General features: G+C 39.4%; 1 protein-coding gene across 2 annotated transcripts in view; it reads right to left on the minus strand.

Annotated features, from left to right (window-relative positions):
- The window catches only part of PTK2 (protein tyrosine kinase 2), a 193,975-nt gene that overhangs the window by 170,427 nt on the left and 6,438 nt on the right, over positions 1 to 17,110 (minus strand). For both annotated transcript variants that reach the window (XM_032134352.1, XM_032134343.1), the window contains exon 2: positions 7,975 to 8,033. The gene's annotated coding sequence lies outside the window, so the exon portion shown is untranslated. The remainder of the gene's footprint in view (positions 1 to 7,974; positions 8,034 to 17,110) is intronic.

Genomic DNA, 17,110 nt, shown 5'->3' on the forward strand with positions numbered 1-17,110 from the left:
CCACTAAAAATTACGGAATGCAGAACTTCCATCAGAAAAGCGTTAGATGCCAACAGAAAAATTAACTCTCTATTTGTACATTTCAGCTACTTTTTCAATCTGTGATGCTTCCCTGAATATGACAATCACACATCTTCTTTAATTCTTCAGTGAGAGTTTTAGTCAGAAAAGCTAAACTGGCATCTTCTGACCCCTACTTCTCACATTCCTGGTACACAGATAATGCAGAGATGGCAGCAGCACTCCGTGGTTTCTTTGGACATATGGATATATGAATACAGAGACCTTCAGGACACTAAGCAAAGTAATTTACTGTTTCCCTTATGTCCTCCTTTCTCCTTTATGGGGGGAGAGCTGCATTAGGTTAATGTCTTCAAATCGAAGTGTTTATTACCAAAAGTTAACACCAAAACCACAAATTCCTTGTATTAATATCAGGATTCAGTGATTTTTATGTCACTAACTCTGGATTTATTATGGAGCTCTTACTTAACCCTTCCCTTTAAAGAGCTGAAGAATAGCTGGTGAAAGTTTCACACCACATATGTTTATACACACATACAACCCCCACAAAGAAAATCTTCCAGGTAGCTTTGGCTTGGCTTCTCTTCAGACCTTATCAAGAGGAAAACTCTGAACTGAAGCCCAGATTTCACCACCAACACCAAATGTTCTATTCTTCATTCACTACTTACATTCCTACAGATCATTGACTACTTACTACTTACAGATCTGCTAGAGAAAGTGGGCCTCAAATTAAAAACAAAGTCACCAAAAAAACTGCCTCCCCCAAAAAGAAGATGCAGAAGTCACTGTTCAATGACCACCTTCATTTAGGGTCACTCCTGTTTAGGATTTAGCATAAAGTAGAAGCATAAGTCTCAAACTGGATATGAATACATCCAATGCCTAGGAAGTTTTTTTAAGGTATCTAAGAAGGATTCATACAGACCCCCAAACATCACACAAAAGGGAGGTGCAAATTTACATCCTGCTTGCTTGGGATTTTTTCCAACCAAAAATAATTATGCAGAGGCTTCTAAGGTAAATTATTCACCATATTAAAAGTCCAGTGCAAATTTATATGTAGAGGGATTTACGAGAGTCAGCATCAGCCACATTAAAGGCATAGGAATACAGCTGAATTGTTCTGTTTAAAATAACTAGGATACAATATGGTTTAGACTACCAGGAATACTACTGCTAGCAAAACAACACAAAAAGAGTTTGAGAAACAGAAGGAAGTATATTACTCATGTATTTTTACTATTAGAAAAATCCTACCACTCCTTTTGGATATTGCTCTTAACAGAGATCATTTAGAATAAAGGAATAGGCTGAAGGAAGAACTCGATGATTACAGCGTCCCAATTCCTTTGGACCTTAAAACTCTCTACAATTCTGCCAAGCTTTTACCTTCCTATCCTAAAAGTTCAGCTGGGTAGACTGATCCTGAAAGAGGGAAATGACAGCACAGCCACCTGCTTACAATACATACAAAAATAACCTGGAATGCCAAACTCGGAGTCCTGTTGACAACCATGGCTTTTTATGAGCCCTTTTGCTCTGCACAATCTAAATACTAAAATAAGAAATGACCTTTTTTTTAATGGGAAACCTGGTTAGCAATTTAAAGACTGCACCTTCCAAAACACAGCTGGGAGTGGACTGTTAACAATAAACCTTCCACTTGTTGTTAAAGGGCAGCATTTCAGTGGCACCTGGAACAGCTATTAACTCCTGCTAGGTGATCAAGGCTCCCTCTTGGTACGGAAGCTTTCATCTCATTTAACGCATTCATTTTCAGGTGCGGTTATAGACTCTTACTGTCTCCTTGTGCATTCTTCCTCCTTCTTAATAAAAAAATGCTGCCCAAGCTGCATTTGTCTAGATTCTTGCCAGGGAATTCAAGTTGTCTGCTTTACTTCTTGCCTGGAAAAGAAAGTACTGATACACAGCTACTGGTCAAAAAGAAATAAAAGAAATCACTTTTCATAGTCCTACTCTATACCCAAGACAGCAGTAAGTGTAGGCAGGACACAAAAGCATAAAAAAAAAAATTCTAATTCTTGTTATTGAAAATGGATTTCATGAAACTCAAGCACATGAAAACACTGCATTCTTTCAAAAATGCAGTAGTTTCAAAAGAAATTGGCATCTAAGGAATTGTGATGCATCAGGAAGACCTATGCAATGTCTCAAAGGAATAGAGAATAACCAAACCAAATTATCTACAGGCATCCATGCATGAAGGGGAATCAGGCTGATTTGAAACATTTTACACTGGGTGTTCACAAATAACTGATGAGTTTTAGAAACTCACGAGAAGGAAAGGAGTCACATCACAGGCCTCCAGCATCATCCCATGGTTTTCCATCAGCTTTAAAACTAAGCAAGAATAACCAACATTGCATGAACAGAATGAGATTATGAGCAAGACAGTAATACCAGAGAAAACAGAAAGGGTTTAGTAAATCAAAAGGGAACAAGGACTATTGGCTCAGTTGGTCAGGGTTTGATACTGATAAAACCAAGGTTGTGGGTTTGATCCCCATATGGGCCATTCACTTTAGAGCTGGACTAGATGATCCTTGTGCGTCCCTTCAAACTTGAGTATTTTGTGATTCTAATGAGACTACTGAGATAAGGGGGAAAATAAATATAAAAGCAGTTTTATGTTGGTACTTGTCAACAGGGTGTGCCAAACAGGAGGGAGACAAGTAATGGTTTTACTTTGTACAGTGCTGATAAGGGCTAGGGTAAAATACCAGGAGTGAAATTCCCTGCCTCTGAGGCACTAATTAAAACACACTTCAGGAAGTGCACTTGAGCCCGCTTCCCTTCAGAGGAAGTTCTCCATGAATGTCTGCCAGGAAATAACCCAGATCCTTCCCTTACCACAGCACACACAAACCAACCTTAGCAGCCCCTGGGCTGTCACTTGCTGATCCTGCTGCCTATCAAGCTGGCCTTTTTTGGTTTTTTTCCCCAAATATTTTATGACAGGTCAGTACGTTTGTATCCCCTAATGTTCCTTCTCTTGTAAGGACACTCATTATAACGTGTCCTGTAACTACAACTCAAGATGCTACACCAGTAACAAACACTGCCATTAAAGAGAACAGGAAGACTGGAAAGCCTCACTCAGTTTTAGAGGTAAAAATGAAATTTTGAAGCCTTGAAAAGCTTTGAATCCATCTGGTTTGAATTTTGGTCTTTTTATGTTTTCAGAAAATTCTCTTCAGGTTTTCTTTTTACAAAATCAAGGTAACATACTTGGATGAGCAAGACTGATAGGGAGTTGATTCATTAAGCATCTGAAATCCAGACATACTGGAAAGTTAAGAAATCTACCACCTAGCAGTGAGGAGCACATTATCATTGATTATTTTGTACAAGAATGGTTTTGTTCAAAGATTCAGAATATCCTGCTGTTTTAGAAACTTTCCTAGGCCAATGTTAAACATTTTTGTGCATTTCCTGCAGTAAATAACAGCCAGTACAGACTATAGCCCATTAACCAAGATGCAGGATCAAAGGCCAACTATACATTACCACTGAGCAAGGTATGTGTTCTCAAAGAAGCAGAGCTACAAACTTTACTTCAAATATTAACTAGAATATCATTATTTAAATCTGCCATTCAAACAGCCTGGAAAGGAGCAGCACCAGCACTGTATGGCTATCCCTGGCATCATCAGAATGTGCTGCTACAGGCCCATCCAAGCTGCATTACAAAGCAGTACCATTTACAGAGTCAGACTTTGTTTTCTGCTCGATGTTTCCCTATTCACATTTACCAGAGGGCTAACAACCAAAACAAATATTTTGTTTGGTATACAGAAGACCTTTGGCACCTTCAGAGGGAAGACAAACTCTACTTCATTCTACCTCGATAACATACTCCAAGATACTCCAGGCAGGCTGAAGTTTTATTGAACTCCACGGAGGGATGAGACAATGAAGGAGAATACCCCAAACACTGAAATTTATTTCCCCAAGCCCACTTACTTCCCTGTAAGAGACAACAGTTGCTCTGGGGACAGGCTGAGGAGTATCAGCTATTTTCCAAGCAAAAGCCAGGACAGAGCTCAGAAAGGAGTCAGGCACCACATGGAGTGGTTTGTGTTCCTTACATCCACATTCATTGCTCTGAAAACCCCGGTGGTGCCTGTCAGCACAGACAGAGCACAGAGCCCTTGGAAGGGCCCAGCCTGAGAGAAGAGGATGTTCTGTACTGAACTCGCACACGTGTGAGCCTAGCCTGCCTGGAAGAAGCTGAAGTTTATCATAACCTTTGTGGCAAAGTAAATCTCTCTGCAATGACCCAGAAGTCCAGAATAACAAACCAGTCAGGACGCCCAGCAAAATTCCACTTCCAGAAGCCAGGAGGAGCTATAAGCATGTAGGTCTTACTGGCAAGGAGCAACATCCATTAATTAGCTTTATACTTGAGAAGAGAGTGGTTGTTCTTTACACCTTAAAGTGCCAACTGAAATCTTCTGAAACGAATTTTGTATCAAGAAAAAAGCCCCGAATGTATTAAAAACAAAATTAAAACATGCATAACATCCAAACTACATAAAGAACCCCAATCTTTGAGATTTCACTAGGAAAATATTTCTAACCATAAAAGATAAAAAGGAACATTAATTTCTCTATCTGCAATACTGTATTTAAACAAGTGTTATGCTGGATACAACAAGATTTCTCATCCAATACGAGTTTAATTCCACCTGAAATAAAACCGTGAAGTTGGAAAGCACCTGAAGTGTTTGCAGTAGAGATACAATCCAGAGAACATCCTTTGGAAGCCACCCCTTAGGTGGAAGTGCTGCTGCACCTACTGTCAGTGGCTGACCAGCATCTTTGAAATCACACAATAAGTAGACATACTTTTATCTACAGAATGCCTGCCCCAATTCCCTGCTCAAACACTGGCCTGAAGAATAAGTCAGAATTATAAAGCTAAACAGAACTGCTGCTTATAATCTCTTCCTATTGATAATGTGTCTTCTGCACTCACTAATTGAGAATCATAGAATTATTTTGGTTGGAAAAGATCTCTAAGACCATTGAGTCCAAGCATCAACCAACCCTGCCAAGGCCACTGCTAAACCATGTCACCAAGTGTCACATCTACACATCTTTTGAATATTTCCAGGGATGGGAATTCAACCGCTTCCCTGGGCAGCCTGTCCCAATGCTTAACCACTCTTTTGGTGAATGCATTTTTCCTAACACATAATCTAAACTGCCCTTGATGCAACTTGAGGCCATTTCCTCTCATCCTGTCCCTTGTTACCTGGGAGAAGAAACTGACCCCACCTGGCTACACCCTCCTGTCAGGGAGTTGTAGAGAGCAATAAGGTCCCCCCTGAGCCTCCTTTTCTCCAGGCATTCAGGGATTTTGGATGATGTTAGCAGAGTCATTTTGTCAAGTTTCCTGCTTTCTTTTATGCCTTGCTACCTGGGAAGTTAAACACAGAACTGCCAAGTGATTTCAGGTGCTGTTCAAATCAGCAAGAGATCTGCTCTGAGTGCAAATTTTAAATGCTACAACAAAAGCAGGCATGTCAGAGCACAGACCCAAAGCTGAAACCTTTCATCTTAAGTTCTGTGACTCCATCCAGTACAAATACTAATAAAGCCATAAGATGAATGGGTGAAGGCAGTACTACCACAGCACACTTAACAGGAAAACTCCATCCTGTAAGAGGAGGGCTTGAAGACTGCCATGAATAGACAGGGTATTTTGGGAGTAAACAGATCGTGATTCTGTGAACAAAGCATGTGATCACATAATGAAAAGACTTTCATGGTCCAAGGAACAGCTTGACTTTTTGCAATAAGAATACAAAAAGTAACAGTTTATAAAGCAGTACATTTTTTTGTCACTTCCACTGAAACTGTCATTTCAGTATTTGCATATACAATACTACTTTCAAAGAGCAAGTAGCACTAATTCCTTCCTCCTACCAAATCCTCAGCCAGAAAAAAAACCCAAAAAACACAGACTTCAATGTAAACCTGACAAGTCAGAAGTACTTGCAATTTACATCTATAATTTTTCACTGTTTCCTCTTACTCTACGTTATATTTCACAACCTTATTATTCACTGAGCTGGTTTTCTATAAAGTCTTATCTAGGCAGGTACTGCAAGATATTTACCTAACAAACCAATAAATACTTTGTTGTCATGGTTTTACCAGGATATGACTCACTTGGAACCATGTACTCCAGGGAGCAAATGGCTTCAGTTCACAAAACATACAAGTGCACTTTTTCGCTTGTGACATCACAACAGTCAGAGCTGTTCCTTTCAAAAGGTCAAACAAAATTAAAGGAAGCATTTAAAACCCCCTGAAATCACAGATCTGATTTGCACACCTTTATATACGATAAAATGCTTTGCTCCCACCCCCCCAACTCCTTGTTTTCTGGATTTCCCACACTATTAGTTTTCCATGTCGAGGAAATATTTTTCAAGTGTCTGGGTTTCCATCTGAATCATAAGTCAGAATGAACATGAGGCATAAGGCCACAAATTTTGGTTTTAACTGATAAAAATATCAGTACTGGTTCCAACTGAAATACTTTGGGTTTTTTCCCATTTAAGTGACAAAACAGAATACTACTATTTTTTAAACCATTCAGACTTGTCTTTCGGAGTGATGAGAGTAGACGGAATTCCTTGGAAAAAACTAACTGCGTAATATAAACAAACATTATCCCATACCAGAAGAGGGAAGGGAGAAATTGGAAAGGAGAAGCAATTATTCACCATAAACTTGAAAACAGAAGTTTTAAAAAGGCTGACGACATCCAGAATTAAGCTACTGAAGAATAAAGATACCTACCCCTGCAAATTTAGATGGTCAGGAAACATTAAATGACCCTCTACTGATTCCTGAAGATGAAAATATGGATACAAGATCACAGCCTGAAGTCCTATTAGGGGCCTGCTCCATGTGAAATGCAAGCAGCCACATCTCCTTTGTTCTCAAGTGTATCACAGTCCAGGCAAGAACATTAACGACTCTAAAGCAGGTGATATGGAAGTTTTAAATAAGGGTAACCACAAGCACAAGTTAGATTCAAAAGTGCTCTTGAAGTAGCAGGAGATGAATTTTGTTACCTGCCAGTGCCTAAGCAATAGGAAAAAAAACCCCAGTAATTTAATACATGTTCCCAAACCACCAGCCACAGGGAAGGTTGCAGAAGGGGGGGGGAAACCAAACCACAAAGAAAAAATAAGGATCCAACAAGTTATTCTAGCCACACTCAAACGTAAGAATATTCCAAACATCCATCTACATGAGCAGCAATAAAGGCAGAAGTTAGAAATACCAACTATACTAAGGAGTAAAACTTAAGTTTGCAAGTATAAACATCCACCCTGGGAGGGGTGGGGTCAAAAGGAATCAAAAAATATGCAGAACAGAAATAAATTCCTATAGTACAAAGAATACTGTGACTGTAACTTCTCTACTCCTGCTTTCAGTTAAACTTCTTCAGATTAGGCCAAGTGCCCCTATAGCAAAGATTTTACTTTATTAAGACCCATTTTTTCTGTACTACAGAAAAGCAGAACATGAGAACAGAGAATTACTAGTATGTTGCTTCAAAAGGCAGCACATGGGACTGGCCAGACAATTTTCAGCCAAGGGACTTTGGCAGGTGATAAAACACCTTATAAACTCCTCCCACGCACCATAAATTAACTGCTGCACAGGTCTGCCCACCTCTGTACCCTCAGGCTGAATGGAAGGACCATGAACAGGCTGTCAGAGAAAAGCCAGTTCCAGGAGGCTCAGGAGAAAAAAAAAAAAAAAAAATTCTGTTTTAACACCCACTGTTTAACAATCAGGATTTTCAACAATAATTACAAGGAAAGAACAACAACATCTCATCTTGACCTGCTTTACCCAGAATAACCTCTGTGTGAAATTGAAATCATTAGCTGTACATACCCTAAGTAGACTTTCCAGCTCTCAGCAGCAGGTGCTCAATACAGGATGAAACATGCAATCTGAAACAAACATTTAGAATTCATTAGGATATTTTCTTAACTAATGTCAAAATACTCAAACATCCAAAAAACTTAAGAGCAAATTAACTATTATTCTTGTTATGAAGACAAGATAACCTCCCTAAGGAACCAGCTGCAGAACATACCCGATTTTACAGGTGCAGATTATTTAGCTGGAAATCCTTAGGAAAAGAAAAAAAAAACCCAACCTAGAACAGAACACAGAAGAAGTCTGTATAAGTAGAAGCCAGGGACTTATATTTGAACTCAAAACAGACATCTTACAAAGCAAGTTGCCTGAAATCCTGTTGGTCCCATGAAAGCAAACTAAAAATTTCCCTAGTTATATGGATTTGTTATTTTGAAGGAGGAGAAGGGTTAAAGGATTCTGAAATGAACCTTTATTACTGATAATATACATTTAATGGCAAAAACAAGTAAGCGCTGAAAACCCTGATGAGTGATTCAAAACATTAGCAGCATCCAGATCTAGAATTAGAAAGTGCTTCCCTGGAAAATAAAAAGTGTGTGGGAGGAACTAGTGAAAAACATTTATTTCCTCAGGGTATGTGCATCACAGGGCAGCCAAGCCAGTTCTCAGCTGAAGTAACAAATATATACAGATATTGCTCAATACAGACATAATACACAGAAAGTTGTGGGTTTGTTTCTTAAAAGGAAACAATTGATCTAAAAGAAATCCAGAGCCAAGTAACGTAGAGAGTTGAGGTTACTACTTTGCTAGTTGTTTTTCTTCTTTCCCTTTCAAACAAATATATACTATAGGGACAAAGGTAGTACCACTAGAAAGCCCAAGCTTATATATTATGCACTTAAAATTAGATTTCTAAGAACTGCTTCCCAAACTTTATTCATCTTAGATACTTAATTTTCCACACACGTAAAGGCCACCAAAAGATATCCACAAAAGAATCTCATGACATAACGTAACATAAAAAGTTCAAATTAGCACAGTTTAAGTTTCCATCTAAGCTGTAATAAACTGGTGGTGGAAGAAAAGTAATTTAATTTTTAATTTCAACATGAAAACCAGAAAAAAAGAGTCACAGACATTTACCTGAAACATACATCCACACCATGGAGAAAAAAAATCAGCGGGAACTTGTGCTGCTCTTATGGTGCTACATAAGATGAATGGCACTGCCTCCAAATACTGATTTATGGTTAACACAGAATCTGCTAAGTCAGATTGTCCCACCATCTCTGCCAGACTGAGTGGCAAACGACAGCTTTCCCCAGAATCACGTCTGCTCTGAACATTTCTATGGAATTAGTCATGATTTGGGACAATTTGTAAAAACACCAATGATTAACACAATGGGAATGATATCAAGTCCTTTATGAAAAGGCAAATTGCTCATTAGACTATTTCTCACACTGAGAAACCCGTGCACTTGTTGATTTAACTAAAGATGTTTTCTGATAAGGCAAAAGCTACTTTTAATTTGCAAGGCCAGTAGTAATGACCTTTCCCTGCTCTGGGAAGTTACATCAGTAGCACCCTCAAAACATTTGTTAAAATAATTGCGTGTGTAATACCATGGGACTTACATGCAGCAGCAAAAAAGCACCAAATACTAGAAAAATAATATTTTAATTGCTGAGGCATCAATAATGCAAACACTTACAGGCATGTTAAATTTTCCACACAAATTCTCCCACTGATTTTCAATAGAATCACCCATGTGTGTAAAATTCAGTGTACAAATGCATGGCACTGTGATTTGATTTGATGTTGGAAGGCAATCCCAGAGGACAGATAAAGGGCCTCTCGTTTGCTCATTAGCTGCTACGAGTAAGGTATTCAGGACAATCCAAACACTGATCATCTCTTCCCCCTTACACCAACAGCCATTTCCAGACATACCTTCCCTGTATTTGTTTTCACTGGTTACTTATTGATTTACTTCATTCATCAATTACTTAGGAAGCAAGTGGTGACAAGAACTCTCCTATGCTAAACTCAAGTCCAACCAGTTTCAACACTTCTTAAAACACCAATTAGTCTCCTCCTAATAGGGATAAAACGCTGAAAGCTTCTAAAGTGGTCAAAAGGAGATTAAATGTAAAAAATGGTTTGGGTTGAAGATTTGTGCTTTTATTTCAACTTCTTGTAAAAAAAAAAAAAAAACAAAAAACTTACTTATCTTACAAAATGGTTTCTTTAAAGTAAAAAAAAACCAAACGAGTACATCTGCTCAGGGGGAAAAAATTAGAGGGGAGGGGGATTTTTCACAGCTTTTGAAATTTCTCTACCTTTTTCCACATGGGAAAGGTTTTCAGTAAAGTAAAGTGACAATATTTAAATGTTAAATTTAATGATTTTTTGTGGTGTAAAACTATTCTTTTTAAGACTTTTCCCAACCAGCTGCAAATAACCCACTTGGTCCAGTTTTGCTTCCTTCTTTTTTTTTGTTCTGTTTTATCTATCACTGTAATACCTTATTCTTCTCTTAAAATCAATGCAGAATCCTACGTAATTGTAATTAAAAGACAATTTACTTGTAGATCTAAACATCCACATACAAAGCCTGAAATTTTAAGTTTTGTCCTCCAGGATCATTCTATTCCCTTTCCAATTTGATTCCTTCCCCAACCACACCACTGAGCCATTAGACAATTACCAGTATCCCGGAGTAAAAATCTTAATTTATCTTCTAGGCACGGAGCTCCTTCCTCAGCTTCCTCATGTTTCCAGTGAGCTTTAAAGCTCTTTGATCACACTTTTCAAGAAAACTTGTCCTCTTCACTCTCTTCACACACAAATACCTCTCCTTCAACGCTTTCCCAGATTCTCCACTCCACTTCAACACAGCAATGACCTTAATGTCCACAAAACCAAAGATGGACCACTAAAGACCAACATTATTTGTTTCACTTCCCTCTCCTAACTCTGATCCACAGCAAGAAAGCAAATAAACAATTTTATGCAATGCAAAGTTTTTATCCTTACAAAGCATTTAATCTGGTCTCTGATGATGCCCCTTTGGCTCTACAGTGAGGCAAAGGAAAACTCCACAAAGATCACAGAAGACAGGAAAGACTTGAAGAGCTCTGTCAGTGCAGGGCAAGAAGAGAACAGCAACTGCTGGGCACAAGTAATATCTTCTTTAGCAGAGATGAGACACCTATAGCCAAGTTATCTGCAATGTTATTATTCCTGTAGCTGTACTCTCCTGTATCTTGCACAAACAACTGAATCAAGTGAACTTTGGCAGTCACTGAGCAACCACAAACAAATTTCCATTAGGGAATTGTACACTGTTCATAGGGAATTACTCTCCAGTCACTTGTTTTAAGGAAGCAGAAAGGAACTAAGCTTTAGTTTTTTAACAAGATAGAAATGAAGCATTCCATAGGTGTTTTGAAAAAATACAGACTGGATGAACATACATATATAGGACACAAAAAAAGGGGATGAAGCTGCATCAGGGGGAATTCAGACTGGATATGAGGAAAAGGTTCTTCACAGGGAGGGTGGTCAGTCACTGGAACAGGCTCCCCAAGGAAGCAGTCATGGCACCAAGCCTTAGGCAGACTCAATGATCCTTCTGGGTGCCTTCCAACTTGTACATACACGAAACCATAGATTATCTCACTACTCCTCTACACCTCACGCAATGAGGGCAGCAGACCTGCCTGGAGCACTTTCAGCAGCAGCACCAAAAACACACCCATGCAAAAGAATAATTACAACACAGCCCTGAGAACAATCTGTGAACAAATGACCACTGGCCTTCAGGAGAAGCCCCAGAACAGTCAGGGCAGTTACTGAATTCTAGACCGACTCAAAAGCAGTGTTTGCATGGACAATGCTGTGAGCATTTAATAGTCTTGCTTCAGGATAATTGGCACACAAGCACTAATTTCATCTTGCCATTGCTTAGTGGCTTGGTCACCAGAAGGATATAGTCCATAAAGCAGAACCTGGATACCTCACTGGACCCAAACACAAGAGCCTAAGCACATCACCCCAAAAGACAGTCCCCTAATGGCCACTGTAAGCTACACCACTAGTACTTCTGCAGAAACTTTTAACTAGATTGCTACAGCTAAACTGCAGAAAGAAGTGCAAATTTCAGTAAGATGTCAATTCCATATATGAAAAACACACCAAAAAAAAAAAAAAAAAGAGTCCATACTTACTATCACTCCCTATTCACATGAATAATCAGAAAAAATGAGCCAAAGAGACAAAGCTTTAACAACACAGAACACAAGTTCAACATAACACTTCAAACTGCTGCAACACAGACTCAGTGCAAAAAACGATCATATTTCAAGTGACAGCTGTGCATTAAGTACTCACACTATAGGCACATGGGCACCACTCTCCCCCTCCCCACTTCCTTTTGACTGTGCTCCAAATCCTTTCTCTAACTCACCTTTTGCCTTTCCAAAACTGACCTAGACCCAGCTGCCCACAAGGTCTTGCCTTGTTTTTCTACTTCTATCAACTTCAAGAGTAAGGTATTAAAGGAAATGTGTTTTATGTACATTTATTTTCACAACTTGTGCAGTCCTCACCCTTCTTGTACTTTCACTCTATGATCTCTTCCTCAGTATAATATGACCAATGTTCCTATTCCACTTGAGAATACTGGGGCTCAGTATCTATTTCAACAGAGGTAACAAAGACTTTTGAAAGAGAGAACTTCAATGCAATTCCCATTTAACACCAAAAAGTCACACAGATAAATAGATTACAGAATTCCAAAATCTGTGTCCTAGGAAGGGAAGCTCTGTTCAATACTCTCTTCAGATTGTGAAACAGTTTAAAGGTTTTGTTTGCCTTTACGAGAAGAAAAAGCTGATTCAGTTGTACAATGAAGCCAACATTACACACTCCCGTCTTGAAGAATTCCCTCTCCTCTCCTGATGAAAGGAGAGCAAGGCCCAACACTGGCTGCTGGAAGCCCTGGAACAGTGTGAGACGAGCAGTGCTGCCGTCACACAAAGAAACCCTCCCTTCACTGAGCTGAATGAGCAGGGGCTTGGGGCCTATGACACAACTAAACTTTCACTTCATTTAAATCTCCAGCCAAGGATTAATCATATGCACTGCACACCAGCTTCTTCTAAAGGGACCTAATCTTCTAAAAATATTCACTTGGTTGTTTAATAAATTCATGTAGGTAGCAAATTTTCACAGTACCAAAGCCCAATTTCTTATACAAATGAAATACTGTCAGGAACTCCAGGCAGGAAATGGAACAGAAGTGAATTCAGTCTTACATCCCACTCCTCCTTTTAACTCCATTCTTTGACTAAGTTTTACAGAGGTTCTGACCGATATTTTTTTCCATCCACCACTCAAAAAACAGAGATATTAAACTCAATCTAATATTCACAAAGTGTTCAAGAAGAGACCAGGTCAGAATATTCCCCCAGAGAACCACATCCCATATACTTTTTTTCCCACTGTTTCTCTTATAAACTTCAATCCTCAAACTGCACCATCAAAATACATGGGCAAAATAAAAACAGTATTATTCACTTATGGAAATTGATTGATTTTTCCTGACAATCATTGATTAATACGCGCAAAACAGTTTCTGTGCATATGCACTGAAGAGTATAGTAACTGCAATCCTCCTTGGAGGAGATTTCCCCAAGCCACCAGTCGAAATCCCACAATTTACAAAGGCAATCCTAAACAAAGAAACCAAGTAAATCTGAAATTATTATTTTCCTGATAATGAAGAGTTGGTACCTAGTCTATGTGTTTTTAGAACTGATGAAACAGGTTTTAATGCAGATGACAAGAAAAGGCTTCCCTTTACTTCCACACCAATTCAGGGGTTCTTAAATGACATTTATTTCCCCAGACCACAGCAGTTTACACAAGTTCACACACATTGCACAGACGCACACTCTTAGCTTCACTTTTTAGCCTAAAGGCACCATGAAGACTCAGATGCAGCACTGAAGTGTTAATTTCAACAGCTTCTGCCTCTAATTTTTAACACAGGGATTAAAAAGCTACCAGATCCATGCATTTACTCCTTCCTAAAGATCATCTCAAATGCAGGCAGCTCCATTAATCCCAGCTTTCAGCAGCAGCTGTACCAGGTACAGCCAGCCATGATTACCACATTTTGTCTTCATACACATTTCCACTAAAGATTACTTAATTCTGCTTCCCAATGTCAGTAGCAACTTGTTCCTTCCATGGCAAAATGCTGAGAAACATTCTGACTTGATTTAAAACAGATTCATGTGAGTTATGATTAAGACAAAGCCTAGTGGTAAAACATCAAATACAAATTATACTGAAGAGTGAAAGACTGACAGAAAAACAAAGGAAAGAGTCAACAGAAATTCCTATTATTCTGAAAACAAAGCTCATCTTATTAATAGGTAATAATATACTATGATTAATTAAAGGACAATACTAAAAGAAATAAGAAAAGTCATCCTAAGGCCACTCTATCAACTTGTTTGTACAATTTAAAAGTCTCACCTGTTTTACTCCTTGAAATTGGATCAAAACAGCAACTAAACTAATTGTGGTAACACCAATAACCAGTTTATAATTCTGTTTTCCAAGCCATATCTAGGTAACATCTGCATCTGTAGAACACTACAGTTTCATTTACAGAAAAGGTCTACTCCCCGTGACCTTTCCAGCCTTCCACAAAGGAAACACAACCTTTGCCTTCAACAGATTCACATCAAAGCTGCCCTGTGTTGCGGTGGCTAAGTCCACTTTACACCCCCCAAGTTGCCTTAAAAGTGGTCTCTCCTTACAACACTGTGCTAGAAACTTCTCTCTTTGTCTAGATCCTGCTGGTCGCTGGTCCTCTCCCCCCTCCCATCCCTTTTCCCATTGGCCCCTGTTATGTCATTCAACCTTGCCTCTGCCCCCTAGCCCTCAGACTATAGGTTTTGGATGCTCTGCCTGCCTTTGGGAGTTTTCGGGATAAAACTGGCACAGGCTTTCAGTTTGGCGGTTCTTCTTGCCTCTGCTCTCTTCGGGTGTGTTGTCATTAAACACCTCGGAATCGCACGCAGAGAACGTTCGTGCACAGACTGTGTGTGTGAGCGGCTGTTCGCGACTGCCTGCAAAGGTGAGGTTGTGAGCACGCGTGGGTGCTGGCAGAGCGCCGCCTCAGCGGTCCATGAGGGACCCAGCAGGAACAAACGTGGCATCGATCCACTGAAGCCCTCTTCCACAGCCCAGTCTGGGGCAATCGGAGAGATAACAGAGAGCACATGAGCTCAGGGAGAACTCTCAGCTGCTGGGGTTACTGTCAGCTACCTTTTGATTATCACCATAATTCTGCAAATAACCCCACATTCTTTACCTGTTCTCATCATTAAAATCAGTGCTGGACAGGATTCAAGAGGTGACCTTGTCAAACTGCCACTCCTAAGGTAGGAATGAACAGCATCCCCTTTCTGACTGCTGTCTAATTTGTTCTTGATGAATCCCTTCCCTAATCTATTTCAGTGGTTTGTTATTCTTGGAATTAGATGTCTTCCTCCCCAAGTAGCAGCCCATGTCTTTGGTCCTATTATTTAAGTCAACTAATTCTCATTTTAGTCCCTTTAATCCTTTATCATCTTCATCCTCATAGTGGCCTAACACATGGGAGTAACTTCTTATCTCTCTGTAGTCTTAACATCTTAATTTGTTCAGTTCTTGGATGTTGTATTCTCAGGCATCTACTACCAAAAGCATCCAAAAGAGGAAAACCCTTTCTTGATGTCCAGTGCTCAAAACTGAACATAGAATTTTAATTAAAACCTACCAGTGCTGAATCTAGCAGAAAAATTATTTACCCCCCCACTACACCACAGCAGAGCATCTTGTTACCTGCACCAGCAGAACAAGGTTAATCACAAACTGAGCACCCATCAATCAATCAATCACCTGCACTCCCCAGTTCACTCAGCTCCTGTAGGATTTTAAAAGCATATTTTGAGCAGAACATTTGAACACCAAAATCAAAATGCACTAAACGCAGAGTAGGAACAGAGGCTGTAGAGCTGAAGAAGTGCAGAAAACAGCTGGCTTTGTGATTTATACAAACTGAAGTGGAAATGACAAGATAATTAATAAACTAACTGAAATCTAGAAGCCTCTAGGATATAGCGCTTAAGCCTGAAATAGAAAATGAGAGCTGATAAAAATTCAGAATTACTTCTTTAGCCATTAATTAACAGTGTTCCCATAATGGAGCTGTTAACACCAGAGTAAGAACTGAAACTGTAATTTGTAACATTTGCAAAGAGATTCACTGAGAGCGAGAGACCAACACATGTCAGCAGTCTGTGAAGGTTTCCTGGGTGAAAGCTGGCAATGGAAAACAAGTTAAAAATGTAACAGTATTAAATAGTTTTTTATATAATTAAAAATGGAACTCAAGAGATTAAAACTCTCCAACTTGTGGCTCATTACTCGGGAGGTACAATTGTATGTACATATTATTTATCAGCCCTTTTTCTGCCATACCTGTAAAACAAAATGTATTTTATTTAGCAAATGCAGTTCTGAGTCAGGCATGAGGAGGGGTAACGAGCACACCGACAAACATGAATTAACTGCAATGGCCATGCCATGGTTCACTCCAAGCTGTAAGATGGCACCTTAAATCAACAACTTGGATCCAACATCATTGTTTCTGCTTCTCCTTGTGATGGGCACTTCAAACCCTCCACAGGAAGCACCTCAGAACTGAGGTGGTTTTGTGCCAGGTTCACTGCCCTTATATTAAAGGGGAATAAACAACAGCACAGCAGCTGAATTGGTTCTGCCATTGAAAGGAAAAGAAGCCACCACAGGAGCAGAAATAAAATCATCTCAACTTTTGACACTGCGGCTGTGTCGGTAGTTCCCACCTCTCTGCACCACTGGCGGACAAAACCAGCATTACCATGCATGAAGGGTCCTAGACAGTGGCAAAAATACAAGAACACCTTCACCAAGTTCTGGAACTTGGTGAGGGAAAAGGGTGAAGAAAGAGAGGATAGGACTTATACAATAAAGTATGAAGTTCACCTCTTTACAAAAACTTAGTTCCACCAACTGAATGACAAAGGTCCCTGTTATA

Source organism: Corvus moneduloides, chromosome 1 (genome assembly GCF_009650955.1).
Source record: "Corvus moneduloides isolate bCorMon1 chromosome 1, bCorMon1.pri, whole genome shotgun sequence".
Classification (NCBI taxonomy): Eukaryota; Metazoa; Chordata; class Aves; order Passeriformes; family Corvidae; genus Corvus; species Corvus moneduloides.